This window comes from Rhagoletis zephyria, unplaced genomic scaffold (assembly GCF_001687245.7).
Source record: "Rhagoletis zephyria isolate East Lansing unplaced genomic scaffold, Rhagoletis_zephyria_1.1 Rzeph_scaffold_00878, whole genome shotgun sequence".
NCBI lineage: Eukaryota > Metazoa > Arthropoda > Insecta > Diptera > Tephritidae > Rhagoletis > Rhagoletis zephyria.
The window spans coordinates 40711-53427 of NW_016157962.1; the positions used below are offsets into that span (position 1 = coordinate 40711).

General features: G+C 34.8%; 1 long non-coding RNA gene across 1 annotated transcript in view; it reads right to left on the reverse strand.

Annotated features, from left to right (window-relative positions):
- Window positions 1–1954: 1954 nt before the first annotated feature.
- The window catches only part of LOC108361904 (uncharacterized), a 13173-nt gene continuing 2410 nt past the window's right edge, over window positions 1955–12717 (reverse strand). Inside the window, exon 3 of the long non-coding RNA XR_001847383.1 lies at window positions 1955–1968. This is a non-coding gene — a long non-coding RNA (uncharacterized LOC108361904). The remainder of the gene's footprint in view (window positions 1969–12717) is intronic.

Sequence of the window (12717 nt, forward strand, 5' to 3'; positions counted from 1 at the left end):
TGTTGCCTTATAACGTAAGAACGGCTTCAGCAACAAACAAAACAAAATATGGAATGGAACAAAATTAAATGGAATATTCGGGATGCAGTTAGTTTATGTGAAGTTTTCCCGAATTCAGAAAAAGGGGCGTGGCACCTCTAATCTTATATATAAAAATAAGTGTTTTAGCTTTTAACTTGTGAATGGCTTCACCGAATTCAATCAAATTTATGTAGGATATTCGGGCTATGATGCAGATGGTTTGTGTGAAGTTTTCCCAAATTTGGATAAGGGGGCGTGGCACCCCTATCTGATATATAAAAATAAGTGGACGTTTTTGGTGCGACCTCATAACTTGAGAACGGCTTCACGGAATTCAACCAAATTTATGCGGCATATTCGGGCTATTATGCAGATGGTTTATGTGAAGTTTGCCTGAATTCGGAAAAGGGGGCGTGGCACCACCCATACTAATCTATATTAATAAAAATGTTGTGTTCGTATGTCACGGTCGTCAAAACTCGAGAACGGCTGAAACGATTTGAATAATTTTTTTTTTGTATTGTTCGGTATAATACCATAACCAATGATACCGCAAAAAATTGGAGGGTTGGCACCTATTTGAAAAATTTTAAACCCAATTATATTGATAAAATAAATAAATTATTACAATATGGGTATCAAATTAAAGAGGTTTAAGAAAGATAACTGTTGGCAATATTTTTGAAGAAGGTTGCCACCTATTTGAAAATTTTAACTCAGTCAAATTGATAAAATGAATGAAATATTGCCATGTGGGTGTCAAACTAAAGAATTTTAAGAAGGCTTACAGCCGAAAGTATGTAGAGAGTTGCCACCTGATTAAAAATTTAATTAAAGTACATCGATTAAATAAATGAAATATAGCAATATCGGTATCAAATTAAAGAGGTTTAAGAATGATAACTGCTGGAAATATTTTTGACGAGGGTTGCCACCTATTTAAAAATTTTAACTCGGTCAAATTGATAAAATAAATGAAATATTGCTATGTGGGTGTCAAGCTAAAGAGTCTTAAGAAGGCTTGCAGCCGCAAATATGTTTGAGGAGGGTTGCCGCCCGATTGAAAATTTAACTAAAGTATATCGATAAAATAAATGAAATATTGCAATATGGGTATCAAATTAAAGAGGTTTAAGAAATATAACTGCAGGAAATATTTTTGAGAAGGGCTGTCACCTGTTTGAAAATTTTAACTCAGTTAAATTGATAAACTAAATAGAATATTGCAATGTGGGTATCAAACAAAAGAGGTTAAAGAAGGCTCACAGGCGAAAATATTTTAAAGGAGGGTTGCCACCAGTTAAAAAATTTAGTGCAATTTAATTGATAAAGTAAATGATATATTACAATATGGATTTTACATTAAAGAGGTTTAAGAAATGTAACTGCTGGAAATATTTTTGAGGAGAGTTGCCATCTTTTTGAAAATTTTAACTCAGTCAAATTGGTAAAATAAATGAAATATTGCAATGTGGGTATTTAACTTTGGAGTTTTAAGAAAGCTTACAGCCGAAAATATGCTTGAGGAGGGTTGTTACCTATTTGAAAATTTACCTAAAATTAATTGATAAAATAAGTGACTTATAACAATACAGGTATCAAATTAAAGATGTTTAAAAAAAATGACTGCTGGAAATATTTTTGAGGGGGGTTGCAATCTATTTTAAAATTTTAACTCAGTTAAATTGATTAAATAAACGAAATAGTGCAATTTGGGTATCAAACTAAATAGTTTTAAGAAGACTTACAGTCGAAAATATGTTTGAGGAGGTTTGCCACCTGTTTGAAAATTTAACTCAATTAAATTGATAAAATAAACGAAATGTTACAATATGGGTACCAAACGAAAGGTATTTGAGAAATCTTGATTTGCAAATTTTCTAAATAGGATTATGCAATATGTAAAAGTAAACTGAAAATATTGAAATTAAATGAAGTATTACATAACTGGTTCGAAACGGAAAGTGATTGGGAAAGCTTTATCCAAATCCCGACAGTTTAAAAAAAGAGAGAATTCACAACATCTTATCGTCAAACGAAGTGATCATATTATCAATGAAGAGTTGGTATACAAATTACGCAATGGAAAAAAATTAATAAAAAGCTACTGATACAAATGAAGAAATGATAAAAACCGCAACGAAAACATAAAAATATCATATGAAATGAAATAATGAAAACTTAAAATTGTTGTCACCATTCCTTAACATTATAAAACAGTTAAATTTTAATCATAAACGATTTCGTTCGGTCGCCATAGCCTACTAAGTATATTGCGAGTAAAGAAATTTTGAATAACATCAGGTAATATTATTATGATTATGATTACTATTACTATTGCGAACTTCTGTTATATGCCCAAACAAACATTCCCAAATTAAAGCGAATTCAGAAAGACATTTACGATCGCAAGATGGAAGTGTTAAGATAATAAGTGCTGCAGAACTGACCCACTCAGGAACAATTTTTTACAAGGGCGTGTAATTTCTGGCGTATTCCAATGAAATCGATATCATCGGTAACAAAAACCTTCGAAGTTTGTCCTGCCTTTTCTAAGTTTGATAAAGAAGCAAAGCGATTGGGTTTGGTGATCAACGAAGACAAGACGAAGTATCTCCTGTCATCAACCAAAGGGACAGAGTATTCCCGCCTTGACACCCACATCACTGTTACCAGTTGCAATTTTGAGAAAGTAGAGAACATCGTTTACTTGGGAACCAGCATTAACACCGATAATAATGTCAGCATGGAAATCCAATGCAGAATCACTTTAGCCAACAAGTGCAACTTTGGACTGAATAGGCAATTCGGGAGTAAAGTTCTCTCTCGACGTAGAAAAACCACACTCTATAAGTCACTAATCATGCCCGAGCTGACAAATGGCGAAGAAGCTTAGACAATGCCAACATTCGATGAGACGGCTCTTGAAGTATTGGAGAGAAAGATCTTAGGGAAGATTTACAGGCCTCTGCGCGTTGGCGACGGGAGTACCGCAGACGATGGAACTATTAGTTGTATGAGCTTTACAACGAAATGGACATAGTGTAGCGAATGAAAATACGGCGGCTCTGTTGGCTTGGCCACTTCGTTTGAATGGAAAGCGACGTTCCAGTTCTGAAAGTATTAAACTCGCAATCCGCTGGTGGTAGCAGAAGAAGAGGGAGAGACCAAGTGGAGAAGGACTTGGATTCACGTGGTAGTTCCTACTGTCGTCAGTTGGCACAGAGATAAACGACTGGCGTTCTCTGACGATCTCGGCCAAAATGGCTTAGGCGTTTACAGCGGCAAATAAGAGGAAGAATATGCAAATGATAATTGACGGAGCTAGGGGACCTTCTTCTTGATGCGCCAGGAGGAACTAGGAAAACATGTCCTATCAGATTGATTATGGCAACGGTTCGTACAAACAATTACATAACCTTAGCTATCATATCATGAACATATAACTCATCGAAACTCATACTTGCAATATTTCCAGAACATCCGGTATGGAAAAAGTAGTACAAAAATTTAAACTAACTATTTGGGATCAGTGCACGATGGCACATAAAAAGTTGCTTGAGGCTCTTGATCGATATTCGTGGAATTTCAATGGAAACGTTCAACCATTCGGGAATGTATTGATATTTCTCTCAGGAGATTTTACGCAAACATTGTCTTTAATTTCTTGATTAACACTAGATAAATGCTTGCCTGAAATAGTCAACATTGTAGCAAGACAAACATATATACACTGCAGGCGAGGTATTTTCGCGACAAGTACTGGACATTGGGAACGGATTGCCGCCAGCCAACGAGAGATTAAGACAAATTTTATTGCCTGATAATTTTTGTAACTTAGGAACATCGAAAGGAGAACTGATCGAAAGAATGTTTCTTAATTACGAAAATTATAGGCTCAGTGAACGAGCTTCTTGCTGCGAAGAATAAGGATGTCTATTAACTAAATAAGACTGGTATTGACAACAGTCGTTGCTTCAGCTGGTCTGCTCTTTTTCCAGACTGCCAGGCCACTTGCTCACTTTGGTGAATACCACTAATGATATTCACTCCAGCATTCAAAGTGAGGAAATAACTGTTTAGCTGAGGGAGAGCGGGAGACCAGGTTTATAGTTGTGGTCGAGTTAGAGTAGTTGAGGAGGTAGGGATTACCTTTGCGAGTGTTTATGTATCGAGCTCAATGAGCCCGTATGGTTTTTAGGTGCACATCAAGTCAGCCACGTACTTCATATGCCTGATATGCTAGAGAGAAAGAGAGAGAGAGAGAAATATCCGGGCAGGCTGATGAAGCGGTAGCGCAAGATGTGACCCTTTCATCGTGTATTCATTGCGGGACTCCTTTAGAGGAGTCATGTTCTAGCTGCCGTAGGCTGCTGTGCAATGAGCAGGGATTTATCCAGGCATACATTCGTGCAAATCCCCAGCGTGGTTTGTAATCAGTAGCTTAATACCATGCCAAAAACTACTCCGGGAGTTGAGTGTGGGTGATGTTTAAAGCACCGTGTGATAGCCAAGCTGGCGTTGACCATAGCTGAAAATGCCAGCAACTTATCACTTCACTAAGTTCAGCGAAGAGATATTTGAGAATTGCATAAAAAATGTATACCCAATTAAGAACGAGCGAATTACTTTTAAACACAAGTGCGTGTGTGTGTTCGCTGCACTTAGTTTATGCGGAAAATGCAATATAAATGCGCTTGTGTGTTCGCTGTTCTTTGTTTATGCGGGAAATGCATAAGTCGCTTAAACAATAACACACTGAAAATAAAATTTAGTAAAAATGCTACGAAAATCTTTCGTAGTGTTGGTTTTTGTACAATGTACGAAACTTTCGTTCATAATACGAACACATTTTTCACAACAAAACAAGATTTTACGAACCATACGTAAATATAACGAAAGGACTTTCGTAAGGCATTTTTTCAGTACAATTTACGAAATCTAACGTTTATTTTACGAAACATATTCGTAAAGCACTGAACAAATCTCTGTACGAATAATTTTGTATATTGTAGGAAGGCATTCGTAATATTTACGTGTGGTTTTAAAATATACGAAATCTACAATTCTGCATTCGTACAATTTAGTTAATACTTTCGTATAAAGTACTAATGCAGAAACATGTTTTTTAAATTCGTACAGCATACGATTATTTTCGTACAATATACTCAATTACCGGCAGTTTAATATTTCATCATATTTTTTGCATCGCGTGTCATTGCGGAAATCATTGTTGGCTGCTGTGAAACGTATAATATAATTTTAAACGTTTTAAAAAGGGATTTGCTGGATAAAAAAACAATACAAAATTAAATATTAAAGCTGTGGATATACTATGCTTTTAAGCATACAATGTTTTTAACATCGCCTACGCTGCGCCTTGCGCTGGAATGTGTGACTTGATAAATACGCAATTTCATCAGTTACCTATCAACGGCAAGCCTAGGCCAGGAGCACTACTTTATATAATTAAAAGTAAGTACATGTATGAATTTTCACTGAAACTTGCTTTTCAAACGCCTTATAATTTTCCTTTAATTTATAGTCGTCAAGGAAACAAACATCGATGAAGCTGCAAATCTGTCAAGTTCCTCTACATAAAAATATTATAACATTTAAGAAAGTAAACCAAGTAGTTTTTATATTCTTTCATATTTTATATCTTCTTATACTTAGTTTTGTTGAGTTTAACACTTTGCATCAATATACTTTATTCAATGAAGCCTAAGCAATAAAAAAATATGTAGTATAGAACATATTCGTATGCATATAAATGAAAGACTTAAGTTTTATTATAGGTAAAATAACCTTTTTTATTAATTCTAAACTAGAGTGTAGTAGATCGTATGATTGCTTTTATTATTAACACTATGAAAAACATGACTAAAATTATAGCACAACACTTTCATTAAATTTTAATCAATAATGTTAAGCGTTTTTGCAAAACATTTTGTTTAACAAAAACGCCTAAAATTTACGATAAAAACAATATAAAAGTGTTGTGATATAATTCGTAATATGTTTTTTTACAGTGTGGAGAATGAAAGCAAAATCGCACATTCGACGAAACAAGCGCAGATTTTACAAAAGTATATTCGTTAAAAATACAAATTATTTCAGTGCATTTTACAAAAATTTCGTAAAAAAATAAAGAAATAGTACGAATTTTTTTAGTAAATAGTACGAAATTCGTTAGTAAATAGTACCAAATTCTTTAGTAAATAGTACTTAATTCTTTAGTAAATTGTACGAATACATTCGTAAAATGTACTAAAAATCTGATGCCTCATATTTTCGTAGTATGTACGAAAACGGTTTTGTACAATCAACGAAAACTTTCGTGGCTCAAAATGACGAAAAATTTCGTAAGATTTACACAAGTTTTCGTTATATTTACGCAGATTTTATTTTCAGTGCATATACGTCGATAAACACCTTTGTGGAAAATGACGAATAAGTTAATTATCCAACGGAATTTTAAACTCGATTGATCTTCCAGGGATGACCCCACATACTGAATTGAAAATAGGTGTGCCAATTATCACGTTGCGGAATTTTAATCAGCCAAAACTCTGCAACGGTACGCGACTCGCAGTTAAGAGATTGATGAAGAACGTAGTGTAAGTAAAGATTTTTACGTGGCCTTCCAAAGGTGAATAATTCCCATGATTCCGACCGATACACCATTTCGATTTAAAAGATTGCAATTTCCAATTCACTTGGCATTCGGAATCACAATCAATAATGCTCAAGGTTAACCTTTGGAAAAGTGTGGTTTAGATTGAGATGCGGATTTGTTCTCAGATGTTGCGTGTTCCCGTATCGGCAAACCAGATATCTTTGTACTTATTTCAAAACCAAACTCATATGAAACGAATGCTTCGTTTTGTTAATAATTTATCATGTAACAGGGTTATGCCATAGCAAAGCGTGGCAGGGTATAGCTAGTTGTAATATATAAAAATATGTGCACGTTTATGGTGTGACCTCATATGTTGAGAACGGCTTCACCGAATTTAATCAAATTTATGCGGCATATTCGGGCTATTATGCAGAATTCGGAAAAGGAGGCGTGGCATCTCTATCTTACATATAAAAATAGGTGTGTCAGCTTATAACTTGAGAACGGCTTCACCGAATTCAAACAAATTTATATAGTATATTCGGGCCATCATGCAGATAGTTTATGTAAAGATTGCCCAAATTTGGAAAAGGGGGCGTGGCAACTGTATCTTATGTATAAAAATAAGTACACATTTTGGTGTGACCATATAACATGAGAACGGCTTCACCGAATTCAACCAAATTTATACGGCATATTCGGGCTATCATGCAGATGGTTTGTGTGAAGTTTGACCAAATTTGGAAAAGGAGGCGTGGCACCTCCTGTGACGGAGCCACAGCCGCTAAACTTAAACGTAGAATACGTAATAATACCTAAAAGCATATTTAGGTTAGAAACTGTATATTCCTTTTTATTTTATTGGATTGGATTTTAAACCCATTTCAAGTGCTACCCATCTTTTAAACAGGTGGTAGCCCTATTCTTAAACTGAGTATTTCCTAATTCTCCTTCGTTTGACACATATATTTTAATATATCAAACAGTTAGTTCTGTATGATTTAAATAAATTCGACTTTTTAAACAGATAGAAAAATATTATATATTAAAAATATATTCAAACTAAAACCTTGTTAAACCTTTTTCGTATGTCACCGAAATATACATATTTATAATACCCAATTCCCTTAATTCAAGTTGCATTTAAATTTTAAAACGGATGGCAACTCTGCTACATGTTTGTTGTTCAAATTATTTTCAAACTAAAACGTCTCACACTTGTATTCTGATGCATATTTACATTATCTCATTCCCTTAAGTCAAGCTAAAATTTAGAACAGGTGGCAATCCTTCTACATGTAGTTTAGAAATAAAATATCTTCAAAGCAGTTTCGATTGATATCCATATTGAAGTAATTCATTTAGCCTATGGCATACATTGAATTTAACATTGCAAAGAGGTGGCAACTCTCTTTTAAATATTTTCAAACCACAATCTCTTTCGTCTAACGCTCATATCGAGATACATATTTAAATTTTCGAATTGATTTCATTTAAACTTGAACTTGATTTTGTAAACGGGTGGCAACGCTTCTACAAACAATTTAGAAATAAAGTTCCTTCAAATCCATTTTAATTGATACCCATATCGTAGTAATTCGTTTATCGAATTTAACTTTTGTTAACAGGTGGCAAACCTCTTTAAAATAATTTCAAACTAAAACCTTTTTAATTCTTTTTTATCTGACACCCGTATTGCGATACATATTTAAATTATCTAATTCTCTTAATTAAAGTTGAATTAAGTTTTCCAAACCAGTGGCGACTCTCCCACATGTAGTTTGAAATACAGTTTTTTCAAAGCCATTTTTAAAGATATTCATATTCTAGTAACTCATTCTACTTACTTTATATATTGTAAATAGGTGGCAACCCTCCTACATATAATGAAGAAATAAAGCCTTTTCAAAACCATTTTGATCGAAACCCATATTATAATAGTTGATTTAACATATAAATAATTTGTATTTAATTATAATTAATAATAATAATTATTTATCACGTGGCAACCCTTTTCAACAAAACGGTACCGCACATCTATAGGACAAGCAGTGTTGCCGCGAATCATTTTTAGTAGTAGCCAAATTCCTTAAAAAAAAGGACTAAAAAGAGCTAAAAAAAAGTCGTTGTGGCTAAAAATGGTAGCTACAATTTTTTACTTACATATACATATATAAGTATACACGCAAAAATTTTCAATGACTAATGGTATAGAAAAACAATGAACTCTGGAAAAAAAGCTAATATTTTATCCAAACAAAAACCTTTTTGTTTTAAAGGGGAAATATGCGACACCAGCTTGCTGGATCCATCAAGTGATTGTACCATCAGGCTCGAAGCATATAACTTACCAGCATGCTGGTACATAATTATTTATTTCTTTACAAATGAGATCGAAATGATTAGAGCCGAAATTTCATAGTTTTTCTACCATTTTGTGAAACATTTTTTTTTTTTTTTATTCACAACTGCAATATCGTGAACTTTAGCTTCCACAAACACGGCTTTGACTCATATAGTGCAAGAAATTTCCGCCAAAATACGTTTTACTTAGACAAATGAGCTACACTCACGACACCAGCATGCTGGTACAATCATAAAATTTTCAAATAGTTTTTGAAGTCGCACCAGCAGCTGCTACAATCACTCCACAAGAACATAAACGGTCAATCGACTTGATGGGCCATTTAACAAATTAAGTATATATAAAAACGTAAGGAACATACAATACATACATGTATATTAGGGCGGGTAAATTTTTTTTCGACATCGTTCGTAGCAGATTCGGATTCTACATAAAATTCTAAGAAAAAAGCCCTTTAGACCATAGCTCTAGAATCAATTTCGAGCCTGCGCAATTTTAAAAGAAAATATTTTTAATTAATACTAAGTCCATAATCAGATTAATATTTACTAAAGTGTTAGGAATGTTTTTTTTTTGTAATAAAGAGTTGTGCTCGGGAGTTTTGTGATACGAAAAATTAATTTCTGATATCTATTTTTTATTTAAAGAACCGCAAGATGGCGCTTCAAAACAAATCTACTATATATTTGTGGAAGTATGTATGTATGTATGTACCAGGTTGCAGCCTGAACGGATGTACAGAATCGAATAAAATTTTGCCAAAGTATTGCCATGACTCCTGGACCTATAATAGGGTAAACAAACTGAAACTCGCCAAGGGTGGGAGGGGGATGAGGGGTACCTCCCATAGTGAAAATTTTTAATCAGCTCTAACTTCGGAATTATAGTCACATGAACTCGAAATTTGAAATGCACAGATACCTATGGTAGGTGCTTATGGAAAGATATATGTATATAAATGAGTTTGTAAAAAGGGGCGTGGCACATCTCATAGGTGTAGAATCTTTTATCAGCTATAACAGCAGGCAATATTAGTGATCTCATTATATTGCATTTTGAAGATTTGTTATAATTGATCAAAGTGAAATTCAAATAAATTATAGATGATATGAAGTTCACCGGGTCATCTTCTAGTCTTTAATATATACTCAGTTAATATACGGATAAATATTTACTAAAGTGTTACGAACGATATTTTTTTAATACCATAAGAAAAAAATAACTATGATTTAAAGGAGTGACACACAATGGCTAGAGTCGTCGCATGTGTGTATTCTTTCATATACATATATATGGGCCGTTCTTACGGTTTATATATTTTTCATCCACTCGCTTATTCCTTACCGAAAATTTTAAATAAAAATTTAACAAGTTTTAACCGCTGATACAGTACAGGTAGCAGTTTAAAATGGGGAACTGGGTAAACTTAATAAAGAAAACATATTCTCTGGTTAAATTAATAAGCCTGCCCGGATAACACAAAATCCTAAGCTTGATAAACATTTGGTGTTATACAAGTTTTATAAAGCTCTACTTGTATTTAGGAAAAATGCAAAAAAAAAATTATAAAATTTATTGATCGATTGATAGAAATAGAGAGGGAGTTATGGCTATGACAATAGAAACTAGAAAAAAGATACCTCGTGTTGAAAGCAAAAAGGATCTAAAACCAAACAAAAAAATATAAATACATTGTCAATCAAAAAAAAAATTTATGATTCGAAAAATAATTTTGAAATATTGTAAATTTTTTTTTTGGTTTTTTAAAGTTAAGGGTTTATTTACTTACAGTAACGAACAAAAGTATTGGCACAGTAAATTTTTCCCAATATAGGCAAAGTATTTTTTAGAAAAGTTCCAAGTATGCAGTTTAATAATACATTTAATTTTAGTTTATCAAAGTGCAGGTTTGAAGTTGCTTGAAAATCTGAATATAAAATTGCAAATTAGTATGCTGATTTATTGAATTTTCCTGAGTTTTTCACAAAGTTTACACATTTGATTTTTATGTGTTTTAGTGTAGTATGAATAATGTGACCAACTATTTCATAGCACAAAGAAGTACAGGTTAGGTTAGTTAACGCCGCGAGTCGATTATGAAATTTCGAATGCGGCTAATTTCGATCCCTGAGAGCTCAGTGTTTGTTGAAAAGTGCGAGGATCAGTTGAAATTTCAAGTCTCAACGCATGAATGCCAATCGCATAATGGCCTGTCAGAACCCCCATCACTAGCCCTTGAGAGGTAACATGTTTAAAAGTGCCCTATTAAAACATTTGCTGCAGCAGAGAAACATCTTTTCCTTTTTTATGTCACGAAAGGACCCGGTTCCCCTAAGCCCAATAGCAGATCGTGCTGCGACAATTCTGTCTGCAATATCCGCAGGCGCCGTGTTCAACATATGTATGTTAAGCGCCAGTGTAGGTGTGGTTCCTAATGCTCCGCTAATTCCTATTTTACAAGTGTAGCCTTCTCTAGTAAGTTCCACCAGAGAAGGGCTCCCTGAAACAATATAGGCTTAAATCTGGTTTCCTAGAGCTAATGAATTAATTTGGGCGAGAGACCCCTACAGAAGTACAAGGCAACCGACACCTTTCTTACCTTACCTCAATATTAGGCTTCCACGACAGCCGTCGTTGATCGCCCACCTAGTTACCTGGTTCAGGTACCCTGAGCCAGAACAAAAATGGTGTCTAGAAATCGTCTCCTTAACCAAAATTTCCACATCATCTACATAGGCGATCACCCGACAGCCCACTTTATCCAGTTTCTCTAGAAGGTCTTTTACAACCGCAATCCAGAGCAGGGGAGAGAGAACACCACCTTGTGGAGTGCTCCAAATGACTCTGCATTGAGTGCAGGCGCGTCCCCACTCCGCCGCGACAGTTCTATTCGCGGTAGTGAGCTGTAGATAAGCCTTATTAGGTTGGTTTCGACCCCCTGATTATGAATATTTATATCGACTGTTGCCTCTGGTGTGACATTGTTGAAGGCCCTCTCGATATCGAAGAATGCCCCTACTGCATAATCTTTATGCGTGAAAAGTTCCTATGTCCACTTTACCAATGTATACAGGGCGATATTCACCAACCTCTTCTTGCAATAAGCATACTGAGCTCTTGAAAGACAGTCACAAGCAATCGCGTTTCTTATGCAGAGGTCTATTAGTCTCTCTAGAGTTTTTAGCAAAAACAAAGAGGGACTGATTGACCTAAAATACTTAGGGGAAACATGTGCGCCTTTTCCGCCCTTCGGGCTGAACTCCAAGCCTTCGGGATGTACCCGGTCCTCACGCAGTTCGCATAAATGGGATCCAACCAATCGCACGACACCTTCAGAGTCCTTCGCTGCTGTGCAGGTATGATGCCATCGGTCCGCGGCGACTTTAATGGTTTCAACGAAATTATCGCCCAGACCATGTGACGATCGTCCAGAAGATCGGAGAATTACAGGACCTGGGGGAAGATTCTGAAACCAGTTAGCGACAATTTTGGAATCACTATCGCACTTTTAGACGCAAAAACATTTATATCATGCGTCAAAAAGTGCGATAGCGATCCGAAAATTGTCGCTAACTGGTTACAAAATCTTCCTCCTGAAGTACAAAATATCGCAAATAAGTACATTTGATTGTACTTCGAAGTACAAGAGCGAAAAAAGAAGTACTGTACTTCCGAAAGAAGTACGGTTGGCCACATTAAGTATGAACTA